The sequence below is a fragment of the Camponotus vicinus genome, unplaced genomic scaffold (assembly GCF_025532165.1).
Source record: "Camponotus vicinus isolate PSW18456_S1 unplaced genomic scaffold, iyCamVici1.0 SCAF_9, whole genome shotgun sequence".
NCBI classification, from domain to species: Eukaryota; Metazoa; Arthropoda; class Insecta; order Hymenoptera; family Formicidae; genus Camponotus; species Camponotus vicinus.
In genome coordinates, this window is record NW_028141981.1 from 3063159 (window position 1) to 3078683 (window position 15525).

The 15525-nt window shown below is 37.4% G+C and overlaps 2 long non-coding RNA genes across 4 annotated transcripts in view; both read right to left on the reverse strand.

Moving 5' to 3' along the window:
• Positions 1-15525, reverse strand: part of LOC145977511 (uncharacterized) — a 127038-nt gene that overhangs the window by 48077 nt on the left and 63436 nt on the right. The window lies entirely within an intron of this gene.
• Positions 5041-15057, reverse strand: LOC145976944 (uncharacterized). Of its 3 annotated transcripts, XR_014440354.1 has the most exons (4): positions 14916-15057; positions 14578-14689; positions 14178-14429; positions 5041-5149 (listed from the first exon to the last, which is right to left on the reverse strand). It is a non-coding gene; the product is annotated as an uncharacterized LOC145976944 (long non-coding RNA). The 3 variants fall into 3 exon arrangements; XR_014440353.1 differs by lacking the exon at positions 5041-5149 and having other exon boundaries at positions 13144-14429; positions 14937-15057; XR_014440352.1 differs by lacking the exon at positions 5041-5149 and having other exon boundaries at positions 13144-14429.

Below are 15525 nucleotides of genomic sequence, written 5' to 3' on the forward strand. Positions count from 1 at the left end.
ATGTAATATGAATTTCGCGATTGCAAGTTATTGCATGCAACGCGACATTGAGTTACTCCGAAATTCTCGTGTCGTAAGCGATGAAATAATGCGTCCATTACGTCGCGCATTTGTGTACGTGAACAATACGATCGGAATATTATTGACGTAAATAATATAGTGTGTTTATAAACATGTTATATTAAATAATATGTTATGCAAAGCAAAATATATATCGAACTAAAGGAACGAAATGTAAAATATAATTACACGTGTACGATCTCGTCTATATTTTTATAAATTTGTTTCGCACATTGCATTATTGTGCAAGTAAATTATACGAATACACGCTGTGTTAACAAAGGATGCTATACCGTTCTATGTATCGAACTTTTGCCGACTCATACGCGTATCGAAACTTGCAAATTTCCCTCGAGCTGATCGGTAATTACCCTCGAAGGTAATCATCGTGATTGACACTGATTGCCTGCAAGTTGCACACAGCGCGGATCATTGTTATTCATCAAGACTTCCACGGCGACTTCTGGCATTACCGAAAGCAGATGAAGTCGCAGACGAGGTTACGACATGGTTCGCCGCGCCTCGCCAACTACTCGCAGCGAATGGCGAGTCCGTCGAGTAGCAACGGTGTGTTTATTAAGCGTCGCAACGTCTTAATGGTTGTTCGTACATTCGTTTTTCTATCGTCACCGTGTGCGGTAACGAACAGGGCTATATTTGCCTCGCGAAAGAGCCCGACGCACGCTGACTTTAGTACCTCATCTTATATTGAACATCATGGCATATCAATTAACCACGTCGCGTTACAGTATCTAAATGTGGGAAAAGGTTCAGCTAACAGATTAGCGATTATTCTATCTCTGATATACAATGGCGCAAGTTTGTCGAAGAAAGAGCTACTCTATCAAGTTTAGCGTTGCAAGTTCTACAAACCTTAAAGCTAAAGCTGAATATGTGCGAGTACTCTACTATTATGCATCTGTCTTTTTAAGCATGTAAAATTGAATGTGATTTCATGACACTTTCAGTTAGATAGCATGACGCGCGCTGTTACTGAAAGCCGACGCCGATGGCAGGAGATCGAGAGGTTGAGCAACCTCTAGCGTTGACGTGAGCGCGCGCGAACGAGAGTGACGTGAGGCAGTCGGCGTGGCGGCCGCCCGCGGTCATCGGGAAATGTTAATTAAACGTCTTTTCTATATAAGGATCCGGCGCGATGTTCCCTGTGAGGCATTAGATCTGCATTAGTCTCGAAAGGTCGTTCGAGAGGAATGCAACTGGGAGCGCAGCGAGAAGACGCATACATATATTTCGCGTTAAAGACTTTACAAACATTCTTCTTGCGACAAGAATATGAAAAAATTAAAAAGAATATGAAAATATTTTCTTGATATCACAAAGGTGACGAAAGACCTTACTGTAAGTCGGTTACGGGAACAGATTGGACACGAATGGCTAAAAATCTGAGAACCAACTTTAAGAGACATAATCTAGACGAGTGAAATATCGTCGAATTCGTTATTAATGTCGATGTTCATTCCGTCGCATTGCGTCAGAATATTTATGCGTACTCGGGCCCCGGATGGCTCTTACGACCATTATAAAAAAAGACATTCCGGTGGAGCTGCGGTTAGTTCCTAAACGTCCAGCTTAGTCCCGACGTCGGGTTTTACGGCAGTGCTGCTTCGCGCCGCGACTCTGGAGTCACGGGGTCTTAAAAATAAACCAATAAAGCGTCGTTTCACACGCGTTTACACGAAAGTAGGGCCCCCGGGTCCGTCGCGCAAGCTAACGTCGTCACTCTGTGGCCGCAATAAAAGTAAAAACTCGCACGACGCGGTGACGGCGGAAGCGACAGGGCCACATCTCGGTCCGTTGCTCGTTTCGAGAGGATCGAATCCGTCACCCTTTGTGGACACAGAAGGATGCCGTTCGCTTTATTGCTCCTCTTACATCGGCCGCGCGTGTGCATGTCTGTCTCTCTCTCTCTCTCTTTTCTCTTTTGTGTGCGGAGACTTGACACCGCCGTGTTACGGGCGCGGCCACGCTCTTAAAGTCTATACAAATCCGGGCTACGGCCAACGCGCGGTAACCGCGCGAGTCTTAAAAGGACCGCTTTGTGCAGGCGTACATGAGATGGACAAGGAAATGGAGTGTAATAGCCGGGAAAAGTGTGATTGCGCGCCGGAAACGCGATTCGTTCTGCCAGCTCGCTATAATCTTTTACGGATATTGCGATCTTTACTGCCCCACCCGAATAAATTCACTCGGGAATGAGTAATACTTTTCCCAAATGTATGCGTTATATTAGAGTTTCCTAGCTCTCCCCTTCGCACGGTCTTATTTATGTATGAAAGATTTTTTCAATCATCGATATCGGATGCTAAATTGAAAACCACATACGTAGGTTTGTATACATTAGGCTCTTGTATACTTAGCTGTGTATATTTAGCTTTAAAGTGAAATATTGTCGTGGTATATATATAGCAACATTGAAGACGATGTAATTAATTTCGAAATTTCGACTCGACGATATCATCCACTACCATAATTTTCTTTTCCCGAAAACGATGTGTTAGCCCCGTTGTTTAGCGAAGAATACGAAACGTCAGTGCTACGGTTTCCAGTAATATGTCGAGGCGGTGTGGCATGTAACGACCTAAATGTATATATACACATATGGTTCGTAAACGGACGATATGTTCCACGAAAGAGGCTGAAATATGAAAGAGACACGCGGTGCGAGTCGCGGCGAAAGGTAAGCAAACTTAGTCGCGATTCAAGCCGGAATACGCGCGGGGCCTCTACTGAAACAGAAGAGAAGAACCAGCCGACCCGTGGATGGTGCTATTTCTGGAACATATGTGTATATTGCAGGTTAAAGGAACGATGCCCCTCTGTGTACGCGATCTTTTCTTGACGGTACCCTCCGAGAGGAAATCATCGGTATGCCGTAACGCGACGAGACGCCCGAATCACCGGTTTCAGACGTCGTAAATTCGTCGAAGCTCGGCGCGCGAATCCGCGAAGTTTATGGGGCATGAGATTACTTTTCAGGAGGTCACTGGGGGTGGAAGTAGCGACGTGAAACCCATTGAAATTAACGTTGTCGGCGAAACCGCTCGCTCTCGCGTGGAATACGAACGCGGAGACGTGGAGTCGCCAAGAACACTGGCCGGCTGATCGATCGCGCACCTGCATGTCGTTATGCAAGGGGAAATAAATCCGCGTTAAATTACTTTGAAAGATTTTTATGAGATCCGCCCTCAAGCAAGATCGCCAAAAGAAATTATTCACCGTTTCTAATCGTTAATCAAGTATGAAGATTCTAAATTTCATATAAATAAATAAATGAGATGAATGAGATATTTATTGTAATTTTGAAGTATAAAATATCCCTTCAAGTATACGATATATGTGTACAATATAACGAATAGAATTAAAATACGATATATGTGTACAATATAACGAATAGAAATAAAAAACAATAAATAAAATGTATTATTAGTCGATAAATTAATTGCAAGAAAAGAAAGAAACAAAAATCAATAATAAAGTTAAAACAACAAAATTATAAGGTTTATATTATGTGTAAGCAATTTTACATTTTGATAAACAGTAAATAGAGATGATTTAATAAATTTAGATTATTCATATATCCGGTAGAATTAGATTAAAGTTGAGTTTAGATTATAATCATGTAAAATGAATAAATGAATTGATAGATCCTGAAGACGGTAAGAATAGAAAGTCTAAAATAATTCTTAAGAAATTTCGTATAAAATTTATTTCTAAATTGAGACGAGAATTATTGTAGAAGATCAGATAGTAATATCATTTTTGCTCGTAAAGCAGAGATAAAAGAAGACCGATAATAACATTATCAGCTATACTTAACTTTGTCAAGATATAAAATCAAAGATAAAGATATAAAACGAATCTCTGTGACTGAACTGTGTGAAGAACTGTGTGTTCTTTCCGGTCGTCATTACTGATTCCATTTACATTGTCATATCTTGCTTTATTATATGTACATTGGACACTTTATCGATTTTTATAGTACTCAACGAATAATTGTGTTGACCGAATTCAAAAGAGATTGTGATTAATAACAAACACGAAAGATCGCATTTGACAGAAACTCGGTATTCGCGATTAAAACAACGTTTAATCAACTACTGCTACGCCACATCTGCGAATTCCGTGCATATACATGTGTGTTGGTACACATCCAATGGTAGGTGAGTGCGGTATGTAAAGAGACGAGTAAAACCGCGAGACGCGAAGCAGCGAGCGAGTGAGAGTCAAGGGCGAAAGAAAAGAGCGAATGATACGAAGGAGAGAAAAACGAAATATTGGAACGATGGCGAAGACGTACGACAGACGTACCAGAAGCAAGTAGCGAGCGAGAGAAATTGCAAATCGGAAGAAAGAGATAACAAACAACCGGAAAATTATTCCACGTATCAATTGTAGAGAAGTCGCTATTATTTTTTTGCACTTTAAGTACCAATCTGGTTAGCTTCGAAAATTGTTACATTCTATTCTATTTTTATTGTCAATTCAGTTGTTTATCTTCGGGCTTTGTGATCTATTGCTAAAGGCAATAAATTTTTTTTTTTTTAACCTTTTTTTAGCCAATGGCCAAAATTACAATCACATTTCGACTTTTATGGCCATCGCCTCACCAATTTTCATGCACCACAGATTTTACGCGTACTACAAATTTTATCTATTAATCCCCGAGTGTGTGTAACCAACTAACTATTTCATAGATCAACTATTCCCGCAGTTTATCGGGAATACGCACGTGTGCATGTGATATATATAATACGTATTGAATGATATTTCTTTAGCGAGAGCTTTCTGGGAATTTTGGCGAACTAAATTTTGATGATGGTGCGGATTTGGCTTTGACAAAAATATATTTCCAGATTTATAATTGGATGCTTATAATACTATGAATAAAGAAATAATTGTGAAAAATAAGATTAAAAGAAAGATAAGATTAAAAGTTATACAATATATTTCTTCGCCGCTGACATACATACAAGTCATGGCGCTTTTCTAGTCTTTCAAAGTAGAATGCGAGAGCTCTGGCTAACGAATCCGTATGAAATGCTTCAGATCCATAGATAGACTCACGTACCTGCAAGCAAAAAAAAACAAGAAATCAGAAATAGGATTGTGATTAGTATTGCATTTAAAAGAATAAATAAGAAATTACACATAACTACAAAAATTACGCATATATTATTTATTATAAATCGATATTTTCGACATAATTTATATTTATTTTTAATTATTTTATATTTTATATTTAATTCTGTTGTTTAAACAGAATAAAAATATTCTCTTTTTATAATACATAGAGAAAAACAGGAATAATAAAATAAATATAAATTATATCGATTCACAGCATTTCGATGATAACTTTAATCATCTTTATTATAGATGTTAATTAAGCTTCACGTTCAATTAAATCGTATCGTTATATATATTTTCGTCTTGTAATGATAACGAGTATACTATAACGATATAATTGCATAAACAGGAGAGGAATAAAATCAATCAGTATTCGTAATGACTTCTGATAACCAATTAGATTTTTCTGTTTTCGATGGCGAGCTATTTATGTGTATCGAGACATGTTTTGACCTTGAGACGTCACGTTTTCAATTTATGTGTGGCTTGTTTCAAGGAAGCTTTTCTTGCGAACAAAGAAAGAGTACTACCGCAAATTTATTCACAGATAGTTGCTCATCCTTGATTGTTATGAAGGTACCTTTTAAAAAGAGCAAAAATAATAACACAGAAAAATCCGGAAAAATTTTGAAGGAAGGAAAAAATGAGAATTCCGTGAAGACGAGACGTGGCTTTTATATGGAGACGATAACGATAATTTAATGATTTAAGATGACGTGAATTGTGTGAAATATGTGGGGGTGAAGGTGCTGAAGGAAAACGAGGAGGACGTTCTCCACGATGATGAAAATTACAGGCTGCGCGACGTAAACGTGTACGGCTTCTGTCAGTCGCGGATAAATTGACGCGAAGAATTTTTCGGTCACCATTTAATGACTGTTATGGATGCCTCCTAGGGCTACTCATTTACGGCTAACAATAATCATTCAATTATGACGCATGACGTGCACGTCATTCGATGTCCATGATCATGATGGCGCTATCATTTCTTTTTCATGTGTCCGACCGTAAAAGATTCGATCGAGATCGGGAGGAAAAGGCAGGGCGTGAATCATTCACGATCGGAGTTGAATCGCTTCATCATCGTGCAAATTGCAAGATTGCAAGGTCTAATAATAGCAAGAATGTGATAGCATTTTTACAAAAATGGAAGAATCGCATCATTAGATGAAAACTGTACTTGAAATATTTATTTCTAGTTGAAATCAGTTAAAATGTAAAATTTTAATTAATATATAAATAAATTATTATTGTATATGAATTATTATAATGTAAAATAGTTTATATGCAAATATTATTTCTGATATACTATTTTTGTATCCTGATGGATAGTTCGGTATATTTCAGAAAATCATTGTTGAAAATTAAAATAAAATTTAAGAATTCGTGCGCGGAATATTTATAGGCTGTGTGAAATGTAAGAGTGATCTGAAGGTTTTGCGAGTGGTGCACGCGATCGAAACCCGTCACGCGCTCATTGTGCATGCGTGCATTGTTGATTGCTGGTACACGTCTACACTTACAATTAGTCAAATGAGAATGTTTGTTTAGCCGTCTCAACTCAGCTCTTCGCGCTTGTCTTTCTGTTTCATTCGAACAAAAAACGTTAACGTCCGACCTCCCATTGTTGTCTAGTTTTTCTCTTTTAGAAGTTGAGTTTACCATTTTCATCGCATTAAAATGATGTCATTGTCGTTTATCGCGATGATGTCAATGTAATAATTACGGCGAACGATAACGATAAGAAGAGCGTTCGAAGAAGGCAGGCGATTGCGTGGAAAGTAAGCACGTTCTTGATATGTCACACGTTGGAAGTGATGACTGCAAATGTTCGCATGATTCATAAGAAATGATTACGCTGCGTTGCTGTAAAAGGATTATCGTATCGCGCGAATAATTATATAATACCGAGTAAGTAATATATAATAGCGTAATGTGCTGTTTTTAATAAATATACACAATATCTTTCAATTTTAAACTTTTTCCGAAGAAATTAAACAAACACAAATATACTTTCTTCTTTATTTATCATTTCTCATGACATCATTATTCATATCGCGCATTATTTCGCTGCGGACAATAGCGTGTCATTAGCGAGAGGAAACAGCAATTGCCAGAAAGAATAATTACGATGCAACGTTGCAGATTTACGCTCCAGAGCATCTCGATAGTATTCACGTTACCGTACAAATTCCACCTTGATTGGTAATTTTTCGAAAGCAAAGAAACTGCGATTCGCGCCGGTCGATTTAGTCGGTTGTAAAAAAAAAATTGCAACGTCACATATTGCGTGTCTGCATATCCTGACTAACACTACTGCGGATAGAACGTCCTTTCCCTTACATTCTGCACGATCCAGACGTAGTCCCACTTTCCGTCATTCCTCTACCCACACATTAGCGTTTCACGAGTCTCACGAAACAACTAACATCACACGGCATTGTCTATTGTCGGAGACACGTGAAAGGTATATATTTTATATCCTCGCTTATTCGAACTCACGAAAAATTCGCTGACCCACTATCGCTCTATAAATTGCTTCTTATAAATTCGGCTATTTCCATGGGAACATCAAAACTACATAAACGTTTTATGCGAATTTTTCAATTAAAAACGACTTATGTCTCTTACGATGTTATAAAATTGTCGGCAATCAAGTAAGATGAATTGCACGTCACATATACAATTTAATACGAAAGAGATACGTGCGGAATATATTAATATAACAATCAGATATATTTTGACGCAGCATCCATACACATTTTTTATTACGGTGTCCCTTTGATGTGCGCTCTCTTGCTCTCTCGCTCTCTCTCTCTCTCGGGCAGATGTCTCGCCGGTATGCACAAATTGCACGCAAATTCCCAACACCGGCCCTTTCGGTCGTGGCTTCGTGACACTTTGCTCTTTTGTCAAGGCGCATCCTGCCGTGTGTAAAAGACAGATCCTTGGAGCGCGCTCCCCGCGGCCGTTCGTGTAAAGCAAAGCAAAGTAAAGCAAAGGAAAGCAAAGTCCATGGCGAGCGAGTTGGTTCCTTCGAGCCGCGAGTTGGAGTCAAACTCGGCTGTCTCAGATTACATCGTGTCACCTCGTCTCGCTCGGTCTGGCTCCAACACGTGGGAGAGAACACACGTGTTAACATCTTGTCGCCCAAACCCTCGGAAACCCGCTACTTTCTCGGCCGATACTCGAACTCAGATCTCGAAAGGCGATCTGTTTCCCAAGGGAACTTCATCGTCTCGTCTCGGAATCGAGATAACGACGCTTGTAATTACATCGTTTGAGAAAATATACGTGCCATATTGAACAACTAGTTGCCGTGTTAATGACAAATCGCGCAAGAGTTATGTCTATATTTTTCCTAATTTAGAGAGAAAAATTATGTTGTAAAAATTTATTCCTTTTTTCCTTATTCATAATCAAATTCAAATTCTTAAAACATATTTATAATTACTTAGAATATATAAAGGTATGCAATTGACATATTAACTTCTTATAATTGATATTAACTTTTTTAAATCTTTTTTATAGTTTTTCGAAAAACATAAAAAGCTTTGACAAGTTTTATTACCTTTAGAAAATTATCGAAATTATGTATTATAAATTATGTATATATTATAAATTATATGTATACGAACAAAATGAAAAACTTTATAAAATATAAATATTTTTAATAAGAATCTAAATATAAAATATTAAATAAATAATCTTCAAGTATATTGAATTTTAACTTCAAGATAATTTTAAAATGCACGTATTTAAGATGCAATACTTTATCATAATGCACGTCACGAGTATGTGAGAAAAGAAAACATTTCAGACTTATCTAGGCAATTTAAAAAACGAGGGAAAAGGATTTAAAGAACAGGAATGACGTTTGTCCAATAATCGGTTTCGAATTAGGGATCAGACGAGAGATTCGCCAACCAACCGTTGGAACACACACACATAGTTAAGCGCTTTCACAAATAGGATGACAAATATGACCACAATAGGCTTTGCACGAAAATGACCGATAGAAATATCAGTGACACAAGATGAGAAAGGGGAAAAAGTTTAGAATACGTTTTCACGCGTTTATTGTGCATTATATTTTTATTGCCGACTTTGTATGAATTATATAGATACATTGGATTAGTTTTGATGTGTGCACAGCTGAAACCCTAATATGGTTTCCCGCGTGCACGCGAATCCTACTATCCTAACTATCTGGAATCGATAAAAGCATATTGACGACTCCATCTTTCACGGTAACGGCCAACGTTTATAAACTGTTCGGATTATTTTAACAACAAATGACGTGAGATTTTCACTGCTACGACATGACGTTTGCCGTTTTTATACGCCAAACGAAGTGAAAATTTAACGCTGTAAAGTTTAATAATTGTTTCGAGATGAAAACATTTTCTATGGAACAAACTTTTGTGTTTGATGAAAAAGGGACGAGTATGTCTGCGGATTTCACTATAGCAAATTGCACAGTAGATAAATTCATTCTAAACAATATCTCGTATTTTTCGATCATGAGAAGAGAATTATACGAGCCAGTGACACAATCTGTTAGGGAGAGTAAAGTACTCTCGTTATAATGAAATGTTAAAGCGATAATATTATCGAGAAAATTTGTCATGGATTACAAGTGGATTGCAAGTTATTAACAAAACTCTCAAATGCAACAAACCGTCAAAAAAGGGTGCTCGCGTATAATAGGGAAAATTCGATATTAAAATAGAGTGTAATGTCACACGTGACGTTATAATAGCCGAATGTTAACGAGTTCGCACATTCGCGGTACGCAATCCTCGATCAACGGGGTTGTAACGAGTGGCGCATTTAATAACCGTGCCAGGAAATTAGGGTTGTCAAACGTCCAATTAGCATTTCCGTAGTAATTAATAGCGAGGTTCGTATAACGCATTCGATGAGTGGTTATCCGGAATCATTCCCTCGATATATATCATTTTACGATAAATTAATAAAAATTTTTAAATAGCTTAAAAAATCAAAGAAAAAGATAAATATTTCCTTTATTATTATTTTTTTAATAAAAGCATCTTGTAGAGAGAGAAACACCTTGTATATTCAATGAATCGAATATGTTTGTCAAGAGTATATTTATCAAGGGTATCAAAGCTTACGCCACATCTCAAGATGAGCATCCACAAATTGTGACAATATCTGACAACGTTCCGATGGTGTGGCACGAACAATGCAATTTGCTCGCCCGAGGGATCTGATCGTCGACATTCGATGGAAATTATCGACGCTCTAGCACAGGTAAAGATAAACCGTCTAGCCGTCGAGTTGGAAATCACGTCGACGGGCGCCGCGCGTACCCCGGAGATATTCCGCAACCGACGACGGGTCGCGGTCGAGGGAAGGAGCGGAGCGAGATCAGAAAGGGAGTTGGAAGTCGCTTCCCGTTATTTACATCGAACCTCGAATCTTCGGTAACCGAGGCAAGTATACGAAGGTGGTATCCGCGCGCACGGGATTACAAAGTAACTGATGAAGGAACGGAACGGTCCAAGGGATCGAGATGCAGCCGGGCGATACGCTAATGCCACGTCTGCAATGGCATTATAATACGGTGCACTCTCCTCTCTCCGGCGCGCAAGGTTTTATCGGGGCCCGGCTGCGCTTCCCTGTGCCGATAAACGTCAAGGACTCGCGGTGGGATTCGACGGCCTGCCACGTGATTGGCCCGAGCACGGTACGAGCAAAACCGCATTAAAAAAGCTTTGCATCGAGATTCGAGACATCGTCCGCGATCGCGCCTGCCTTCGATTTTGTCACTGTTGCATATGACTGCGCGGCCGTTTTGTTTGACCCGGTCACAGTGGCGTAAGATACAAATGTTTTTTTCAATGTATATTTACAGCTAATATAACATATTTTTAATTGGATAAAAAAATCAATAATCTGTATCTCTCATCATCCATTTGATTTAGACGATAGAAAATTAGGATACGAGATAGGGATAGAACGATAGAGAATTAGAAAAATTAAGATACAAATGTTTTTTTCAATGTATATTTGCAGCTGATATAACATATTTTTAATTGGATAAAAAATCAATAATCTGTATCTCTCATCATCCATTTGATTTAGACGATAGAAAATTAGGATACGAGATAGGGATAGAACGATAGAGAATTAGGAAAATTAAGATACAAATGTTTTTTTGTAAATGCATATTTACAGCTGATATAACATATTTTTAATTGGATAAAAAAATCAATAATCTGTATCTCTCATCGTTTATGATTTAGACGATAGAAGATCTGGATTGTAATCTTTATTATTTGCAAAATTTATATCACGTATATGAATCGTATAAATTATGTTGAATTATTGCGTCTCTAACGCTATTTATATATTATATAAAGATAAAAAATTGAATTAATGAACATCCTCGCGGTTATAGATACATGTACGCAATCATACATTTATATATTAATATATATAGTAGTTGGAATATTCAACGAAAACACAGTTGTTGGGGCGTTAAATTTATATATAACATCTTGAATATACAATACTATGTATATTTTATCCGGCGACAAAATATGGTGCAATATATTACGGGAATTGAAAAACAAAAGAGCGAATCGTATTTACAAAAGAGCACTTTATATGTAGCACATCGATACTGTTACCACCTACATATCGTGTGTACAAGCGAGAAATAGAAAGTGTATCATTGACTAACCGCGTTGATAGCTTTTATCGTTTCAAACTCGATAGGACTACCGGTTCGAAAGTCAACATTTGTCTATAGTTGCTAATGTACATTGTAAAACATCACGTAGGAATAACTGAATAAACGTCGGGAGTGGAATATAGCATGTAATAATACCGACCCCGTCGACCTCCCTAATTACACGCTTTAGAGTGCAATTAGTTTCCGCAAACGCACGTCGTTCAGCGGTCATCTAACAGTATTTGAAACTACATGAGAATCAAAAATTCCTTTAAACGCGTGATAATTTTGTACGTCTGCGGAAGCAATCAATTTAATTTAATTTTCAATCCTTATATAAGTTTCGCTCAATTTAGAGTTAGGTAGAGATTGCTAAAAGTTAAGAATAATATTTAAAGGGACAAGTTGCATCTTTATTTGCAACTTTATTTAAAAAGTCTCGATAGCGACTTCCTTGAATTAGTTATTAATATAAATAATTTTCCTTATTATTCGTAATAATTATCTAGATATTAAAGCAACTTTTTTCTCACTGGTAGTCACTTTGAAGATGTTAGGTAAATGAGGATAAGAAAAGTAGAGGTAAAATATTGTTTCTTCCAAAAGCAAGCATATATTGAGGTACGAGTTTGCGTGATGTGCAACAAGCCTTCGAACTTGAAGACAATAGGAGGCTCGGCTCCTAGGAGAAATCTTTCGCGTCCGCGTTTACTACTATTTATTCCCGACACGAGCACCCACCCGCGTTTACCAAGCAGCTATTCTACCCGGACAATCCTGATATGTTGCGAGTCTGCCGTATATATATTAGCAATAATAAATGTCGTAGGATACAGTAGGGTCTGTATGTGTTTGTGAATACTATACTATCAGTATTCGACTTTCTAATCGGCGCGGAACAATGCGTTTCACAAAGGTATCGTTATTTGTGGTGACTCGAAAATTTTCATTTCCGACGATGGTGTCGTAAAATTTGACAGTTTTCGCGAAATATGTATATATCCGCGGACGTAACAATTATTGAAATGTCGATAAATTTTAGAAAACATATGTAAGATTTCTTACGCAAACTTGCACATCTCACGCGAATTCAAATAAACAGCTGTAAATAATTGATAGAGTTCCGTTTTGAAAATTTGTAATGAATGTAAATCGATAATAATCTATAATAATTTTTGCATTTGTATTTATATATCAGAGAGAAAACTGTACACGATATATTCTATCATATTAAAATATTTTTTATCGTTTGTTTATTACCAGCAGATTTCTTTTAACGATTGTGTATGTTTAACATTCTGTATGCGAGAAGTGATATAATTTACTAAGATAAAAGAACAAGAGAAAGAGAGAGAAAAAGAGAGATAGTCGTGTTTTTGATCTGGTAGTTGATCATGCAACTTGTTTAACGCAACGGGACAACTTGGATAATGCGAATGTAATTATCTATATGTAAACATAGCTAGTGGTAGTTATAAGTTGTGCTACGGATTAGTAATCATCAAGATTAGTACTTGATGTACACAGCGATAACCATTACTTCTCAGGTAGCAAATTCGCGTTACACTCTCGCATACAAAGTCAACTTCCTGGTTTTCTATCGCGGAATACATCGTAACATATGTGGCACCTAGTACGGAAAATAATTATACGCATTACGTGATCGACAATTATTTTAAAAGGACATCCATATGTAGCTGAAAAACTTGAGAGCAGATGGTATGCGTCATGCGGAAGTACTCAAACATCAATCGAAATAATTCCCTTTCACTTTGGAATGTTTCACCGCGGTTTCAATGCATACGCGTCCTGTACGCATTATACGCACTTAATACGCAATGAAAACAACGTAATCGAGTTTCTTTTTTCCTCAGGCGATACATGTAAAACTCTATTTAAACTCCAGATTAAATTTAATCTTAATCGTGAGCTGAGGGATTTTAACATGAGATACGAGAGAATATGTTTTGAATGTGTGTTAAATAACATTTCGGTCTTCAAACGCTACAAACATAGCAGTTATCTTAACTATCTAAACTATTTTGGTAAGACGGGTCAATTGTTCACATGACGTTACTTTAGTAACAGCAGCAGCGAGCTCGCCGACATGAGTTTAGCATTCCAGATAAACAGGACGGCGAGTGTTAATACCAATTACAATGCTATGTACGCGTCGTATAGTCTACGAGCTTTATTCAACCGCGCTACGCCACTGTAAGCGCGTTTACGATCCCAACGTGGGCTGGGTTTACTTAGCTGGGTTATGTACCGGGGATATGGAGAATATACGCAGACTTGTGTGTATGTGTGCGCGAGTGCACACACATACTCTGTGCACTGGTTAGCTGCTAGACGATCATTATGCGTCTCGTATTTAGTTTCGTTCCGTCGTCGGCGTATGATTTGGAACACGTGTGATTCTAAAGATCGTTAGGCATCGGCTTTTTGTCACCGCATGCGGAAGCTTTGAGGAAGAGAATGCCAACTAATTGATATAGCGTCGATCTCGAAAGGGGTCATTCTGTAATATATTATTTATTAGGAATTTCTACAATCGTTGAAACATATTTATATTTTTCATATGTTTTTTATGATTATAATTACAAGTACAAAAAATGAATATTAATTAATATTAATGCGAATTTTTATTGGGGAAAAATACTTTTTACCTTACATAATTATTAGTGAATTTTAGTTTGTCTGTTATTTTTTTTGGTGATAAAGAAGAAGAGCGAGTCTTTAATTCTTCATCGTAAATTCTCAGTCTAATAATACGTCATGCTAAATATATAAAAATAGATAATGTAAAAGTAATATAATATAATATAGATAATATAAATTTAGCCAAATAAATCATTATTAATTACTTAGTATTATTAAAAAATAATTGATTTAATTTGGCTACATTTCTATTAAATTTATATTATAGTTAAAATGAGAACAATTATATAAATTATAAAAATAATTAAATTATATAATTAAAATGCATTAATAATAATTTAAGCACCGGAGAAACTTCTAAATTTACCGTCGCTATGTAAATTTCAAGCGATAAAAAAGTACTGAAATAATATGACGGAGAAAATAAGACGGAGGACTTAATTGTCAATTCGTGCAGGAACTGCACGCGTCCTGTAGACGTGTCTCATCACAGGTTAATGTATTCAAACGAGATTTCGTCTAAACAAAAGGTAGTGTCGCCGCCTAAATGCCACGCTCATAATTAGTTTTGCCCAGAAGTTGTGACCCGCTCACGTTCCGTGTGTTTGTTGCGCGATCTGCGGACTGTAAGAGTGCGCTAACGTGACGAATCCGTGTGCACGCGTACACACATACATGCATTCGCAACATGAGTACAATATTAGCATAACCTTATTCGCACGCAAGCGGATCCTTTGCACGTACATATACGCTCCTCCTCAGATCTCCTTCCTTTGACACCCATGCGTGTTGACCAATGGCGGAACCTCCAGAAATCCCACCGTAATTCGATACATCAAAAACCGAGTGCGACGAGGCGATATCTCCGTAAAAAGGACTCGGCCAAGAGTGACCTAACTTACTTCTCTCGCCTTCCTCTTTGCTGGTCTTTTTTGTCTTTTTCGTATCTCCTCCCT